The 16,144-nt window shown below is 36.7% G+C and overlaps 1 protein-coding gene across 1 annotated transcript in view; it reads left to right on the top strand.

Annotated features, from left to right (window-relative positions):
• Positions 1-3,234: 3,234 nt before the first annotated feature.
• Positions 3,235-16,144, top strand: part of sfmbt1.S (Scm like with four mbt domains 1 S homeolog) — a 48,810-nt gene continuing 35,900 nt past the window's right edge. Inside the window, exon 1 of the mRNA XM_018261277.2 lies at positions 3,235-3,695. The gene's annotated coding sequence lies outside the window, so the exon portion shown is untranslated. The remainder of the gene's footprint in view (positions 3,696-16,144) is intronic.

The raw sequence follows: 16,144 nt of genomic DNA, 5'->3' as shown, positions 1-16,144 counted from the left end.
TAGCCTTTTTTTAACATATATTTATATTTAGTTTTCACAACAATAAAATGCAGTCTTTTATAACTAAATATAGTTAAGCTATACCTTTTTTAATAAACACTGTGCTTAATATGTTTATTTTTTTATATAAGCCCTATTTCTGAAAGCCACCTGACCACCTTTGATCTTGTGCAAGTAAAGAATATGGTTGTAGTGACTTATTGAACAGAACTGCTTGTTTTTGCGGTTTAATGCTTTTTTAATGGTTTCAGAGTGCCCTGTACAGTTGTAACCAATGTACTTTAGGTACTGGGATCTAGATGTACAGTCCCTTTAGAGCATATATAATGACTATAAATAATATTTTTATATGTCACAAGCATATTTTTATATTCTGCAAAGTCAGAGTTGAAGTCTGCTTCATCCTCATACTGAGTCACACCCTGAAAATAGATACTGATTATCCACACAAATATATAATTTCTTGATGGATATCACTTTACTCATGTATACATACTGTATGATATTGTACCCCCTACTGAAAATAATAAATCTGACTGGCAAGGCCTATTTCTACATGCAATAATATGGTCACTGAATTACATCTATCTTGCAGTAGGGATGCAATGGCCCCTTTAGACAGGATCTACAGACACAACAAACAATAATATTTGGAAGAGTTTTTAAATGTATTATATTCCATAGTCAGTGAGAATATGTGTGTGTGTCTCATGAATTATAAATGGGAAAATGGGCGAAGGACAAGTTATTGCCACCCACAACAGAAAGGGCAGTGGCAATGCCCTCTAATGTCCTTAACAGCTCACAATTATTAAGAGGGGGAAGGGTAGAATATGTTCCCCTACCATATCCCTATCTATGTATATACAAACAAAGGTAGTAGCAAACTCCTGGGATTTTATTTAAAACAATAAAGTCTTTATTCCAACATGGCATAATATCATATATATATAAAATTTATATAGCATTATTGTTTTTGCCGCAGTGCTTTACAAAGTAAAGGGCTAAAAAGACAAAACATAACAGTTTATATATATAAGGGATATGTTATCCGTTAACCTATTATCCAGAAAGCTCTGAATTATGGGAAGGCCACCTCCCATAGATTACGTTTCAATCAAATAATTCAATCTTTTAAAATCCCTTTTCTCTGCAATAATATCAGAGTACCTTGTGCTTGATTCCAACTGAGATATAAAAAATCCTTATTGGAGGCAAAACTTTTGGGTCCTGTTGGGTTTGTTTATGTTATTATGTTGTTATGTTTACTAAATTATTTTAATAAACTTAGGGTATGGTGACCCAAATTACAGAAAGACCCATTATCTGGAATAACAGGTTCCAACCCTGTATAGATAAACATTTTTCCAGAACTGAATTACAGTTACAACTGTACAACTGATATTGCTAGGAGACAATAGGTGAGGGCCCTGCTCAAGAGTTTACAATCTAATAATGTGTTTATATATTTATATATACACACACACATATACATAATTGTGAAAAAATGCTACAATATTTCACATCTCACTGATTATTCTGGTTTTAGTCTACTCCATCAAACTTCTGCAGAAATGTCACAAAATGGCAGACTGACATTACATCATTTATCTCTAAGCTTTTAGTAATACCAGTGACAAATAAAGTGCCAAACTTTCTTGCAACTGTGCAAAGTAGGCAGCATAGCATAGAAAATTCAATGGTGCAGATTTACTATAGGGTGAAGTGGCCGTTGCTAGTGAAAATTCGCCACAAATCCAATCCGCAGGTACATCACCAATATACTAACAGGCGTAGTTTTGCGCCCTATCAACAGGCGAATTTTCACTCAACCGAACGAACGTTACTCCGCAAATTCACAAAAGTGCAAATTTTACAGAACATTATCCCTTTCACCACAGTTTCCTTCACCACCTTATACCTAGCAAACTAATAAAATGAAGCTACATCTTCCTTAATCTTGTCAGTAAAATCATATCCTGTATGCTGGAAAGTCATAAAAAGTTCTAAAAAAAAAGCTGGCGTTTTTTCATATCTTAATGCGGGGTTGCCTTCAAAAGTCCTAACTATTAAAGATTTTTGCGTTAACATTTTTTACAACCATTTAAGGGGCATGCCACATTTGTTTTAGGGTGGGTTCATTAGAGGATCTCTTTTGTCTTTATTTTGCTTCATTGAACATTTGTAATAATAAGTGGCCACGTCAAGCATTTGTGGCCACGTCTATATGACCTATATGTACCTATTCAAATTGACCTAAACTTAAAAGTACTAACGAAGTTTCACTAGGCAGAAATGAATGTTAACGAGAGTTCAATATAAAATGCTCATGCTGACGAAATAACGCTAGTGAAACTTCGCCAGCGTTCGGCTACAGCGAAGCTAAAGAATTAGCATAGTGGTAACAAATTTACGCCTGGCGAAGTGGCGCGAAGTGTGAAGCCTTCATTGGCGAAAATGCGCCCTTTAGTGAATTTGCCCCTATATATGAGGGAGGGGGTGCAATGGTTTAAATGCCTCTTGGGCACAGTGATCACACTGGTATATAGATATTCAAGATTAATTTGTAGCATTAGCACTTTTTTTTACATTTAAAAAAAAAAATCTGTGAATATGTTCATAATTAGGTGTAAATCCAAATGCAGAACAAGTTTTTATTTTTTGTTTGAATACTGACACACCAATCAGTTTGAATTGGCTAATAAAGCTACAAATATGCAAAACATAAGTGATAAAAAAAAAAAAAGCTCCCCTTACCTTGACAGTGCTTTGAACATATGTGCTGCTTGTGGTTTTTCTTTGTCAGAAGTCATGGGGAAGTATTTTTTCTTGCACTCATTTCCTGATGTGTATGTGTGTCATTCACAGAAGAGAACAAATTCCTTACCAGGAAGTGAGAAGCTAAAGAGCAACTGATTCTCCCAGCTTGCCCAAAAGACAAGCCTTGAAAATGTAATCCACACAGATCTGCTTATTTTTGCTGCCTTGTACTTGGGGAGGAGCAGCAGTTCACTTGCTGGCTGTATTTACCATATCAGAGCCATGTATGCCCTCCTGGACACAAGAAGGCTGTTTAAGTTTAAACCAAAACATAGATTTTTCTTAAGCTTTTATACAGTTCACCAGCTATTTGCTTTCAGTTTCATGACTTTAATTATATGCAATAAAGGTGCAAATTAGTGATCTGTTTTGGGGAAGGATTAGATTCCCTGTGTTGATTTTTAAAATAATTCCAGGAGATGTTATGAAAAATAGAAAGTATAAATAATAAGGCTTGCGAGGATATGCAAAGCACCTTTCCATGTAGGGTCACATTTACATGTGAAGCATTAAATCTACTCTCAGTTTGTAAGTAAATCAATAAGGACAATACATGAATAGACAGGTGCTAGATTGTCAGCTCGTGGTGACAGAGAAAAAGTAAAAAAAAATACGTGGGGAGGCTGAAGGAAGATAGTGGTGAAAGAATGCTGAGAAAGTGGGTGGAGGAAGAGTAAAAAAAAGCCCCAAAAAATTAAAGAAGGCAGACAGTGTGAGCTCGAGAGAGAGGAGAGTGGTGCGCATGCGCAATGGCTGCCGATGTGCCATATTGGAATGAGGCAGTGAGCAGCGGTGGGGGGTGAATAGCTGAGAAGCAGAGGGGAAGAGAGCAGCGCACCGGGCCCTGCAAATCTGCCTGGAAAAAGTCCGGACGGGTAAGAAAAAGCTCAGCAACGGGTCTCCTTAGACAGGGGGGAGTCTGGGCTACCTGCTGGGGCCGGTTTCTTGCCTTTCTATGGGCTCAGAGGTTTTTTAAGAGCTTCCCAAGTTTGCAAGACTGTATCCCTGTAGGAGGATGTTGTGTATATGTGTGTGTGCATGGGAGGGGGCAGCTGGCTGCACTTTAGCAGCAGTGCATGGACATTTGTCTACCTGGCAATATAGATCTATTGGGCTGCCCATTGCCCCCCTTCACTTTCTGCACATTTTAGCCACTGCCAGGAGCAAAGCCACAATAACATTGAGAACACATTAAGATCAACAACTTCATGCAAACTCAGCATAATGTGTCTATGTGAGTATGAGCAATATTCCTCCCAAGAATTACTGTGCAGGGAAAATGGCAAGGGAATGCCTCCTGCGCATGGACTACAATCCATACTTCATGTTATTTTCCTTCTTCTATAGGCTGTGTGCTGTGCCCTCTTACACTGCCACTGCTGACAAATCTCCTACTTTATGGCCACTAAATCATCTCTTTGCTTTATACTATATCATTTTCTTTTGTATAGATTCATCTCCTTCTCAGTTGCATTTTTTATCCCCATTAAGATGAACTTTTTCTCACATTATTTCACTGTAATTATCATTTTTTAGGCAAAACAAGGGGGAAAAAAGTAAATAAAAAAAAAAAGAATAATCATTGGCTGCCGAGACATCCCCAGGGATTGGTAAAAAAAATATATATAGGTGTAATATAGTTATGCTAAAGTATTGTCTCCTGCAAAATAGTACTACCAATAAGAAATAATAAGTCATGTTAGTGTGTTGATGTAGGTAGGAGTGGGTTGCTCTTCCTGACTTGCCTTCACAATACTCAAATTTTATTTTAGGACCGAAATTTTAATTTAAACTGCATTTTTTTTAAAATATCATATGTACATGCCCACCCAAAAATTGGCATATATCTATTTAGGTTTGTTTTTCCCTAAGCCAACCTCAGTTGGAGTTTGGAAACAGTTTTAAAGGGGAAGGTCACCTAAAAATTACTTGGAGTGTGGTGTAGCAGTTTTCTAACACAGTGTTAAAATTTGTTTTCTTAATTTTTAAAAAAATATTTATGTCCTGTTACTTTCTGGGTTGTAATTTTAACTGTTATTTGGTTGCTAGGGGTTAGTTAACCAAGCAATTAGGCAGCAAAGAATAAAAGAGGAATTCTAGAGGGCCTGAAAGGAAGATAGACAATAAAAAAATAACAATAGCAAAGAAGGCAAAATATGTATTCTTAAAAAAAGCACACAAAATAAACGTAAAAGTTTTTTAGAATAGGTTGCTCTATAACACACTAATGGGCCCATTTATCAGATTGTGTAAAATGATTTACATTGAAAATTGGTTGGCATAATATAAATGGCATGTTTTTAAAGGTGTATATTATCTTTTATTGCCATATTTTACACCATTATTATACACCACCTCGTGAAAACCATTAATGGCAATTGAAAAAATTACGGTGCCAATAAATTCTGGTGTAAAAAATTTGTGATGGATAAATGTTGTTTTTACTCGGCACATTTAGTTTTAAGCAGTTGTTCTTTTTAATGACATGATTTTACACAGTCGGTACACAGCTTGATAAATATGATTGGCCTGGTGATCAGACCAGTGATATCTCTATAGTAAGTTTACACTCATTAGCCGCACTTTTAGTATAGCCAGACTATGTGTTTCCCTGGAAGCTCCGTCCCTGGCCTCCTTTTGTAAATCACGGTTTTGTCAAAGTATGGGAATCACACGCTGTAGGCAGAATAACTGCATTTAGGATTTATTAAGTGTCCACACAACATGTTTCGGGCACCAAGGCCCTTTTATCAGACCAGCAGGGTGTTAGTAATGTAAAATGTAACTCAGTGGTCCAGAGATTTACTTAAGAGCGGTTACTATTGGCACTTAGAGGTTATTGCAGCTATGATCTCTGAGATAATTATATCATGACTACACTAAATCATCACTCCTGGTATTTTATTTATACAGGTATTGCGTCCTTTATCCTGAAACCTATTATCCAGAAAGCTAAGATTACAAGAAGGCCATCTCCCATTGAGCCCTTTATAAAGAAATAATTCTAATTTTTAAAAATGATGGTAACTAAGCTGCTTGAATCCATTTTGTTGGCAAAATAATACTATTGGGTTTATTGTTCACCATTTTAGTATGATGTAGTGAACAATATTCTTGACAGTTTGCAATTGGCTTTATTTCTTTTATTATTTGTTGTTTTTCAGTTATTTAGCATTTTATTTATCCTCTCTCTGCTTTGCAATTCCAGCAATCTGATTGCTAGGGTCCATATCACCCTAGCAACCATGTATTAACTTGAATATGATTAGGAGAGGGCCTGAATAGAAAGAGGAGAAAGAAAAAGTAGCAATAACAATACAATTGTATCCTTACAAGGCATTTCCTTTTGGATGGGGTCAGTGATAAGGCAGAAGGCAAATAAATCAAAAACTATAAAAAGTGAACCACTCCTTTAATATTTAAATTATAAAGATTTAACAGATTTAACGTAGGTAATCCAAAATACATCAAAAAAGATAACTTATCTGCAAAGTCTCAGGCCCCAAGGATAATGTAGATCCTATACCTTTATTAAGACTAACTCTAGGTCAGACTTGGTGTTATACAGCCAAAAAGCTCTGGTAAGAGACTATTAGCCGATTTGTTATACTTTTAATACAAGTATTTTTTCTTAATTTGAGTATAATGCATAGTTATGTTACCTTAGGTAATTAGTCAATATGAGCTCATTTTAAGAAACAAAAGTTTAATAATCTACAGAGAAGAACCATTAGTGAATTGAATTCTGAGATGTAAGCTCATGTGCTAATGCATTAACCTGGTATTTTACAACTTCATTTTTGTAATACTTGTATCATTTACCATTTTTGCCTATTTTACCTCTCTCTCTTGCATTATATGAAGTGTGAAGTACAACTATATGAGAAAAAAATTTAAAATAAATATTAAGCATTGCCTTAAGGGGTCATTTACTTTCAAATTGGCTATTGACCTCTGTTATCTAGAAACCTGTTATTCGAAAATCTCCGAATTACGTTCAGGCCATTCAATCCAGATAATTAAATTATTAATTAATTAATTAATTTTCACTCGCAAATTAGTAATTACAGGTATGGGGTCAATTATCAGGAAACCTGTTATTAAAAAATCTCCAAATTACATTAAGGCCTTCTATCCAAATAACTCAATTTAAAAATTCTCTTTTTTCTGTAATAATAAAACAGTATCTTGTACGTTATCCCAAACAAGATAAATTTCATGCTGAACTGGGGTTAATTCATGTTTAAATGTTATTTTTAAAGTAGATATGAAGAAATAAAGGGATAGTTCACTTTCAGATTTGCTATTACAGGAAATCGGGAAACCTGTTATTCAAAGATCTCTGAAATATAGGAAGGCCGTCTGCCATAGACTCTATTCTATCCAAATAACTCAATTGTTAAAAATAATTTCCCTTTTCTATGTAATAATAAAACAGTACCTTGTACATTATCCCAAAATATAGTTAATCCTTACTGGAAGTAAAACAAGCCAATTGGGTTTAATTCATGCTGAAAATATTATTTAGTATACTTAAGGGCAGATTTATCAAGGGTTGAATTTCGAAGTAGAAAATACTTAGAAATTCGACCATCGAATTGAAAAAGTTCGACTTCGAATATCGGTCTAAGTATTTTTCAGCAAAATTGGCCATCCTGCGATCGAAGTAAAATCTAAACGATTAAATCCTTTGAATCAAACGATTCGAAGGATTTCAGCGATCGATCGAACGATTTTACTTCGACCTCTAAAGACTTCGAAAAATGTTGTAGAAGGTCCCCATGTTGTAGAAGGCTAACATAGTACTTCGGCAGGTTTCATTTCGCAAAGTATTGAAGTCAAAGTTTTTTTAAAGAGACGGTACTTATTATCGAATGGTCAGATATTAAAACTATTTTACTTTGAATCAAAGTCGTAGTATCCTGTTCGATGGTCGAAGTATCCAAAAAATTACTTCGAACTTCAAATTTTTTTACCTCGAAAATTCCCTCGAATTCACTTTGACCCTTGATAAATCTGCCCCTTAAGGTATGGAAGATGAATAGGAGAGGGCCTGTACAGAAAGATAAGTGATAAAGAGTAACAATAGCAAGAGCAACTGGGGTCCCGCAGTTGAAAGCTGATGTGAAGAAGAAGGTGGTTAATGATTCAAAAACAAAAAATGAAGACCAATTAAAAAGTTGGTAAGAATAAGATGTTCTTTTACATACAAAATAACTTACAGATGAACTTCCCCTTTAAAATGGAAGGGATAGTTGAGATGTGTTTTCACATCAGAAGTACAGCAGAAATAGACTTACATTTTAATTAGAATTTAGAAAAAGTAAAAAAATAAGAAAGTTCCTTTAAATGCCACCACCTTATGTTTTCTTGGAGCATCAAAGTAAAAGGGGTCATTGACTATTTAAACTGTTATACTGTTCTACCGAGCTTTACTATAATCAGCTGTTGCAATTCATACAGTCAGTGGCAGCATTCCTTGGACACTGCCCAGAAATGTATCAACAAATGCAGCCAATTGTAGCAGTTTCAAGGACTGGTGACCTGGATACTGAACTGCAACTGTGGAATACCAGAGGGTAGGAAATTCAGTAAAAAAAAATGGTGAAAAAAAACAAAAACAGATGGAAACCAAATGAAACATTTTTCTGGTGTACTCTGTGAAAACAAATGAACTTTAAAGAAGAGGTGCAAAGGTGAATTACCCCTTTCAGGGCTCCTTATGCTAAAATTACCTAATTTACTCTTAGGTGTCATTTTTATAACTTCTTAATAATTTGTAGCAGTAGTATAGTTTTATAAAGGACAGCATTAAAGGAACAGTAACACTAAAAAATGGAAATGGTTTAAGTGTAATAGAAATATAATGTAGTGTTGCACTGCACTGGTAAAACTACTGTGTTTGCTTCAGAAACTCTACAATGGTTTATATAAACAAGCTGCTGTGTAACTCATTCAAGCTGGAAAAAGGAGAAAAGGCACGGGATATATAGCAGATACCAGATAAGCTCTGTAGTATACAATGGGATTCTTCAGAACTTATCTACTATCTACTATGTGTCTTGTGCTTGAATGGCTGCCCCCTGTGACTAGCAGCTTGTTTATAGAAACTATAATTGTGCTTCTAAAGCAAACACACCAGTTTTACCAGTGCAGGGCAACACTACATTATATTGTCATTTAAAACACTTTCATTTTTTGGTGTTACTGTTCCTGTTCCAAGCCAGACCAGACTGTTGCAAGGAGTTGCATTTTACATACAGTCACTACTTTTGAAAGGCTGAGTCGGCATAACTGTTACAGTGATCCAAGGGACTAAGGACTAAAACCACACGGGAGATTTTGTAGGTTGGTCGGATCAACCAATCGCATTCTACAAGTCAGATGTAGTTGCACAGGTCAAGAAAAATAGAAGCGATAGAAAAATCTGATGTGCAAACTACATAAAGGATTTGCCAAAACACACCTGTAAAGGTGGCCATACACAGGCAAATTTAGGCTGACGATACGGTTTCTTTAGACATATTCAGCAGCTCATCTGTTTTGGGCCTCCCAACACCAATATCGGCTAGTTATCAGTTGGACAGGTTAAACTTCCCCTATTAGCCCTATATCTCTGCCTTTAGTTGGCATATCGGGTCGCCGAGTGAGCGGATCTTCGTGTATAGCATATGACCACCTTCAGAAGGGAAAAACTGCATTCTTGCATTTGCAAGATAAAATCTGATGGAGATTGGAACCCTATTTTTCTCATTGAAATACATTGACTGTTGGCTGTAGATGTGTGAGGAAACCACACCATGAAACTATATGTCCCCAGTCATATATCCTATCATCCCATAAAATCTCTTGCCTTTGTATGATAAGATTTTCTGGGTAAGATAAAGTTGGACCCACAAAATCTGATGAAAGTCTCCCTTGTAGTTTTGTTGTCTGTGCTAAATATCTTTTAAGTACCTTTTGCATTGAACTGAAACGGAATCTCCACTGATAAATATTTCGAATGATGCCAGATTGCCTTCTCCTGCATTTTCTTGTGATTACAAGTTTCAATATTTTTTGTCAGTGGAGATTCTTATTAACTACAATATAAAGGTATTTTCAGGTGTTTTGCCACCTATACTTGATAGCTAAGAGAGGGCCTTAAAGGGATTCTGTCATGATTTTTATGGTGTAGTTTTTATTTCTAAATTATACTGTTTACACTGCAAATAACTAATTCTGCCATATGCAATTTTATTCCTGAAACTTGTAATATTGGTGTGTAGGCAGCCATCTCATGTCATTTGCCTGATCCTGTGCTTTCAGAAAGAGACAGCACTTTCTGAAACTAGAGGAGTTGCAGTGGGACTTGGATTTTTACTGTAGAGTGCAATTCTCATATCTACAGGAGCTGTAAACTTGTATAAGGGAGCTGCTTTCTGGTTACCTTCCTATTGTTCTGCTAAAGGGCTGCTGCTCTAATTTGCAGTGCAGCAGTAAAGAGTGACTGAAATTTATCAGAGCACAAGTCACATGACTGCGGGCACCTGGGAAACTGACAATAGGTATAGCCCCATGTCAGATTACAAAATTAAATATAAAAAAATCTGTTTGCTTTTTTGAAAAATGGATTTCAGTGCAGAATTCTGCTGGAGCAGCACTATTTACTGATGCATTTTTAATGTTTTACCATAACAGAATCCCTTTAAGTTGGACATAACATCAAACTTTGTACCTGTAGTTCTGAGCATGCCTTAGGGTGTACTGTGACTGTACTGGAAATTGTAATTCACTGTTAGTTTTTCTTGTGACCTATCATTCGGAGTTGACTACTTTACAGAGAAATGTTTTCCTGATCAAATATTGAATGTACACTGTTTTTGATGAAATACACAAAGTGTGTCAAGAAATTTGAGCAATTTTCCATTTATTTATATAGGGCACAAAGCTTAAAGCGGATGTAAAGTCAAAAAAAATAAAATCCCAATTTTACTTACTTTAATGAAAGAAATCTATCTCCAATATACTTTACTTAAAAAATGTGTACCGTTTTTTATAAGATACCTGACTGTATGCAGTGAAATTCTCCCTTCGTTTTACTTGCTCTGACTGCTGCAGATAGGAGACGGTCCCTAACTGCTCTGCAAAAAAACTCCAGCAGCTTTGTTTGTTGCCCTGTAAGGGCTCTTACAGACGAGCGTTTTTACCTGCGCTCCCCTGCGTTCCGTTTTTCTGCCGCAGGGGAGCACAGGAATAGACGCATTACATTTTTTCCAATGGGGCTGTACTCACACAGGCGCGTGTAGGCGCCGAACGCAGGAAAAATGCAGCATGTTGCATCTCAACCTGCGTTCGGCGCCTACACGTGCCTGTTTGAATACAGCCCCATTGGAAAAAATGTAATGCGTCTATTCCTGCGCTCATCTGCTGCTGAACGCAGGGGAGCGCAGGTAAAAACGCTCGTCTGTAAGAGCCCTAAAGCAGCTGTCGACCGTGTAGAGATTTGTACCCGCAGACCCAGTGCAGTCTGTATATTGTGATTATTAATCAGTCTTGCTGTATCGACTTCTGTCAGATATTATTAGACTTGTGCTGTTTTGATAATTTATGATGATCCCTAAGCTTAACCTCCCAACAGAAGCCCAGACCCCACTGAGCATGTGCATGCGCAGTGCGCATGCTTCCAATTGTCCCATTTTTTATGGAACATTCCAAATTATGACAGTTCAACTAGCAGTCCTGGATTGTTACGGAAATGTCCCGACTTTCTCTTTGATTTCCTGCACTGAACAGCCAGAGAAAGATACAAACGGTGGAATGTAATAAAAGTCGGTAACGGAAAAACTATGTGTAATGCGAAAAGTTATGCCTTTGCGCGAACAAATTTTGCTTTGCGCGAATTTAATATAGCTTTTGCGAACCCAGAAACTGTTAAGCGGCCACTTCCGACAGTGGAAGACCGTTTGCGAATTTTATAGTTTGTGCCAATGCGTAATAAAACTTCTTACTGAAAAAGTCATTATGTTTGCTCCAAAACATTACGACACCTTCAGGCACTTCTTAAGAGTGCGCAAATAAAATTTGCAATGCGCAATTAAAATTCGCAATGCAATAACAGTTTAAGGAACAATATTGCATTGCGAGATGTGTATTTTTAGTCTTATTGGTGTGAATTGTTTTGCTCTTTGCGACTTTAATCCCCTAAAACTTAATTGGCTTTTGGCAGAGAGCCCAGAATATGTGGCAGGTGCACTTTGATACATTTCTAACAATTTAAGATTAGCAAAGAAGCAACTGTAACAATTTAAGATAAGCAAGTCTCTTGGGGAAACAGCAGTTTAAAGGGCAATTCGCCTTCATTAGCCAAACTGTAATAACACATAAAAACCACAGAATTGTGTTCAATCTTTCATAACTTGCTAAATTTTGTAAAATGAACACGGCAATTAGGGGGTGTGGCCACAAAAACCACAAAAATGGCTTGGTCAAAAAAATTCCATCTTTTTGTTTCCAAGATGTTGGGAAGTACGGCAGTGTGTAGTTTCCGAATAGGCACATGCGCAGATCATCCTCTTCATGAGCGTGCTTTCTCCATTACGAGCAGGATCGCTCACATACTTTACCCAGCTATGCCCGCCTTCTTTAAAATGTGAACCAATAGCGGTTGGTATGGTAACCTGTGCGCCAAGCTTAAACACAGACACCGATCGGCAGCACAGTAATATTCATCCATTCTTGGTGTCTGTTCCTCACTCATGTTGCCATTCTTGCCCCCAGCCTTGCCACACATCATGATAAGCGAACCTAATTAGCGCTGCTGCTTCGTAATCTATAAGGCACACGAGAAACAGGTGAATGAGCAGGGATGTTATAGAGCTATTTGTAAATGTAACTGCTAGTGAAAGCAACATCTATCTGTCCCTTGCCTTTCTCTGCACTGCTGGTCCTTACCCTTGAAATGAAGTAGCAGAAGTCGCAAAGTTCTGTGACAAATAATGCAAGGCATGGCAGCAGGATAGCTGACTCTTGCTACATTGTTTCAAATGTCAGGACCATTAGTGAAGAAAGGGGAAAATAAATACTGCAATTGAACATGTACATGTACATTATATTTTAAAACAAATCAAAATGTTTAATTAAAGAGATGCTGGCAAAAGAAATGAAACTTCTTCTTTTACATCTATCATAATTTTGCCATAAAAAGTATTTTTGCAATGCTTTTACATTACCTATCGGATCCCAAATGTTCCTCTATTGGGGGGCAGCCATATTTGTGCAGCAGTAGTCTGTTAGAATTAGAAGCGCTAACTGACATGTTGGGAAGGCACAGGTTGGCAAAACAGTCAGGTTTGGGAAGTTCAGGTAACCATTATTTAGAAAAGCGGATCATTTAAGTAATTAATTTTTTAATTAGTTTTAAAACATTTTTAGTGTTGATATCACTTTAAATGGAAAAAAAATCCCCTTTTTGACATGAGCATTTTCAGTTGGGTTTATGTAAAAAAGGTGATTAACATTTCTGGAATATATTTGTATGTAGACATACGTTATTTCCCAGATTGGGAGGAAACTATGATAATCTGCCTCTGACTCACAGAGACCATTTCCCTGTTAGAGTCGTAGAACCCCCTCCTCCCTGGTTTCATTGTGAACTGATGGTTTCTCGGACTTGAAGTCTGTCTGCTTTACAAAGATTCTTTGCAGCACCAACTATGGAAGACAGGGACTTCAAGTCCCAGAATCCATTACTTCAAAATAGAACAAAAAGAGGGAGGGGTTGAATGACTCTGGCAGCCTAAGGGGACTGGGAAATGGTTCCTGTGAGTCAGAGGATAACTATCATGGTTTCCTCTCAATCTGTGGAATCTGGTATAAAAAAAATTATATTTTTATAACAAAAAAAAAAATTCTTTCATTATATTTGGGTTTACATGCCATGGGATAAGTGCTTCCAGCAGCAATTTACATTAGGGGGTATATTTATCAAGGATTGAATTTCGAAGTTAAAAAACTTCGAAATTCGACCATCGAATTTGAGTACTTCGATAGTCAGTATTTTTTCCAGCGAAAACTGCCGTTTTCAATCAAAGTAAAATTGTACATATTGAACGATTTAATCCTTCAAATCGAACGATTCGAAGGGTTTTACAAACCAAAACTTCGACTTCTCAAAACTTGCCCAAAAGCCTCAGATAGGTTCTAGGAGGTCCCCCATAGGCTAAACAGCAATTCGGCAGGTTTAAGGTGGCGAAGTGTCGAAATCAAAGTTTTTTTTTAAAGAGACAGTACTTCGATTTTCAAATAGCCGAATATTCTAAAATGAATTTTGGCCTATTCGATTGTCGAAGTACCCAAAAATTACTTTGAAATTCCAAGTTCGAAAATTCACTTCCCTTAGGGTCAGATTTATCAAGGGTCGAATTGAAAATTCAAAGTAAAAAAATTTGAATTTTGAGCTATTTTTGTGTGCTTTGACTAGGGAATAGTCCAAATTCTATTCAAATTTGAAAAAATTTTGAATATTTTAATATTGAAATTTATCATGTACTGTCTGTTTCGACTTCGACCATTCGCCATCTAAAACCTGCCGAATTGCTGTTTTAGCCTATGGGGGGGGGACTTCCTACAACCTATTTGGAGTCAACTGGTGAACTTTGAAAAATCAAAGTTTTTTCTTGAAAATACTTCGAATCTTATTCGATAGAATACGATCTTACTTCGATTCGAACGATCGAATACAGCCTATTCACCCGCAAAAAAAAAATAGATTTTTTTTTTCTTTTAAAATAAATTTCAGTTGGTATTTTTTTATTCGAATTTCGAAGTTATGGGAGTTAAAAAATAAAAAACTGCCATTACTTTGAAATTCGACCCTTGATAAATCTGCCCCTCAGGGTTTGTAAAGACTTAATCAAAAGGTGTAGGAGTGAAACCTCACATTTTATAAGACCTGATGCAGTTGTGTATAGCAACCGTTCGTAATTAGTTTGAAATTAATCAGTTTGAAAATCTGATTGGTTGCTATAGGCTAGGCAGCTGCACTGGTTCACCTATGATAGCAAATAGTGCAACTTACATTTTAATTTCTATTTGCGGTGTAATTACCTGAGGCCAGACACTGAATAATTTTTGGTTTGAGCAGCTCTCTAGTTTTTAATTTCAGCTGGCCGCCAAGGTCCAAATTACCCTTGCAACCATGCATTGATTTGAGAGAAAGAGCCTGGAATATGAATAGGAGAGGCCTGTATAAAAAGATGATTAATAAAAAATAGCAATAACAATAAATGTGTAGCCTTAGAGAGCATTTGTTTTTAAGATGGGGTCAGTGACTCCTATTTGAAAGCTGGAAAGAGTCAGAAGAAGGCAAATAATTGAAAAACATCTATATTCGACTTTCAATGTATTTCAACAAGGCAAATCTTCCATGTAGTTTACACATCAGAATTTTTATCAGTCCCATAATATTTTAACCCATGCAACTGCATCTGACTTGCCAACACCATCCTACAAAATCTCCATTTTAGTTTTAACCCTTAGGGTAAGGACACACGCTAAGATTTCGGGGAGATTCAGTCGCCTGTCAACAAATTACCTCTTCTTTGAGCGATTAATCTCCCCGAAAAGCCTTTTCCGCCACTTCCGAAGTCGCCCGAAGTTGCCTCACGAGGAAACTTTGGGCAACTTCGAAAAACAAAGCGCTCTGGGTCCCCCCCCCCCGGCGATTTAGATTCTAGCTGTCAGGAAGGCTTTTCGGGGCGACTAAATCTCCCCAAAGTGTGTGCCATTACCCTTAAACTGCATGGAAGATTTGCCATCCAATGCAACAAGCCTGATCCTACAAATTCTTGTGCTGTTGTTGTTTGACAAGATTTTGTGGGTTAGAAAAATCTGACCCACAAAAGATGATCAAAATCTCCTGTGCAGTTAGTTTCTTAGTCTCCTAAAAATAATTTTAAACATTAAGGGGCCCATTCACTAAGTTCGAGTGAAGGAATAGAATAAAAAAAACTTCGAAAACTTTGTATTTTTTTGGCTACTTTGACCATTGAGTGGGCTACTTCGACCTTCGACTACGACTTTGAATCGTTCGACTATTCGACCATTCAATAGTCGAAGTACTGTCTCTTTAAGAAAAAACTTCAACACCCTAGTTCGCCATCTAAAAGCTACCGGAGTCCATGTTAGCCTATGGGGAAGGTCCCCATAGGCTTTCCAAGTTTTTTCTGATCGAAGGATAATCGTTCGATCGATGGATTAAAATGCTTCTAATCGTTCGATTCGAAGGATTTAATCGCTCGATCAAGCGATTATTCCTTTGATCGAACGAATTGCGCAAAATCCT

Source organism: Xenopus laevis, chromosome 4S (assembly GCF_017654675.1).
Source record: "Xenopus laevis strain J_2021 chromosome 4S, Xenopus_laevis_v10.1, whole genome shotgun sequence".
In the NCBI taxonomy this organism is placed as follows: Eukaryota; Metazoa; Chordata; class Amphibia; order Anura; family Pipidae; genus Xenopus; species Xenopus laevis.
This window is presented reverse-complemented; position numbering and strand designations above follow the sequence as displayed.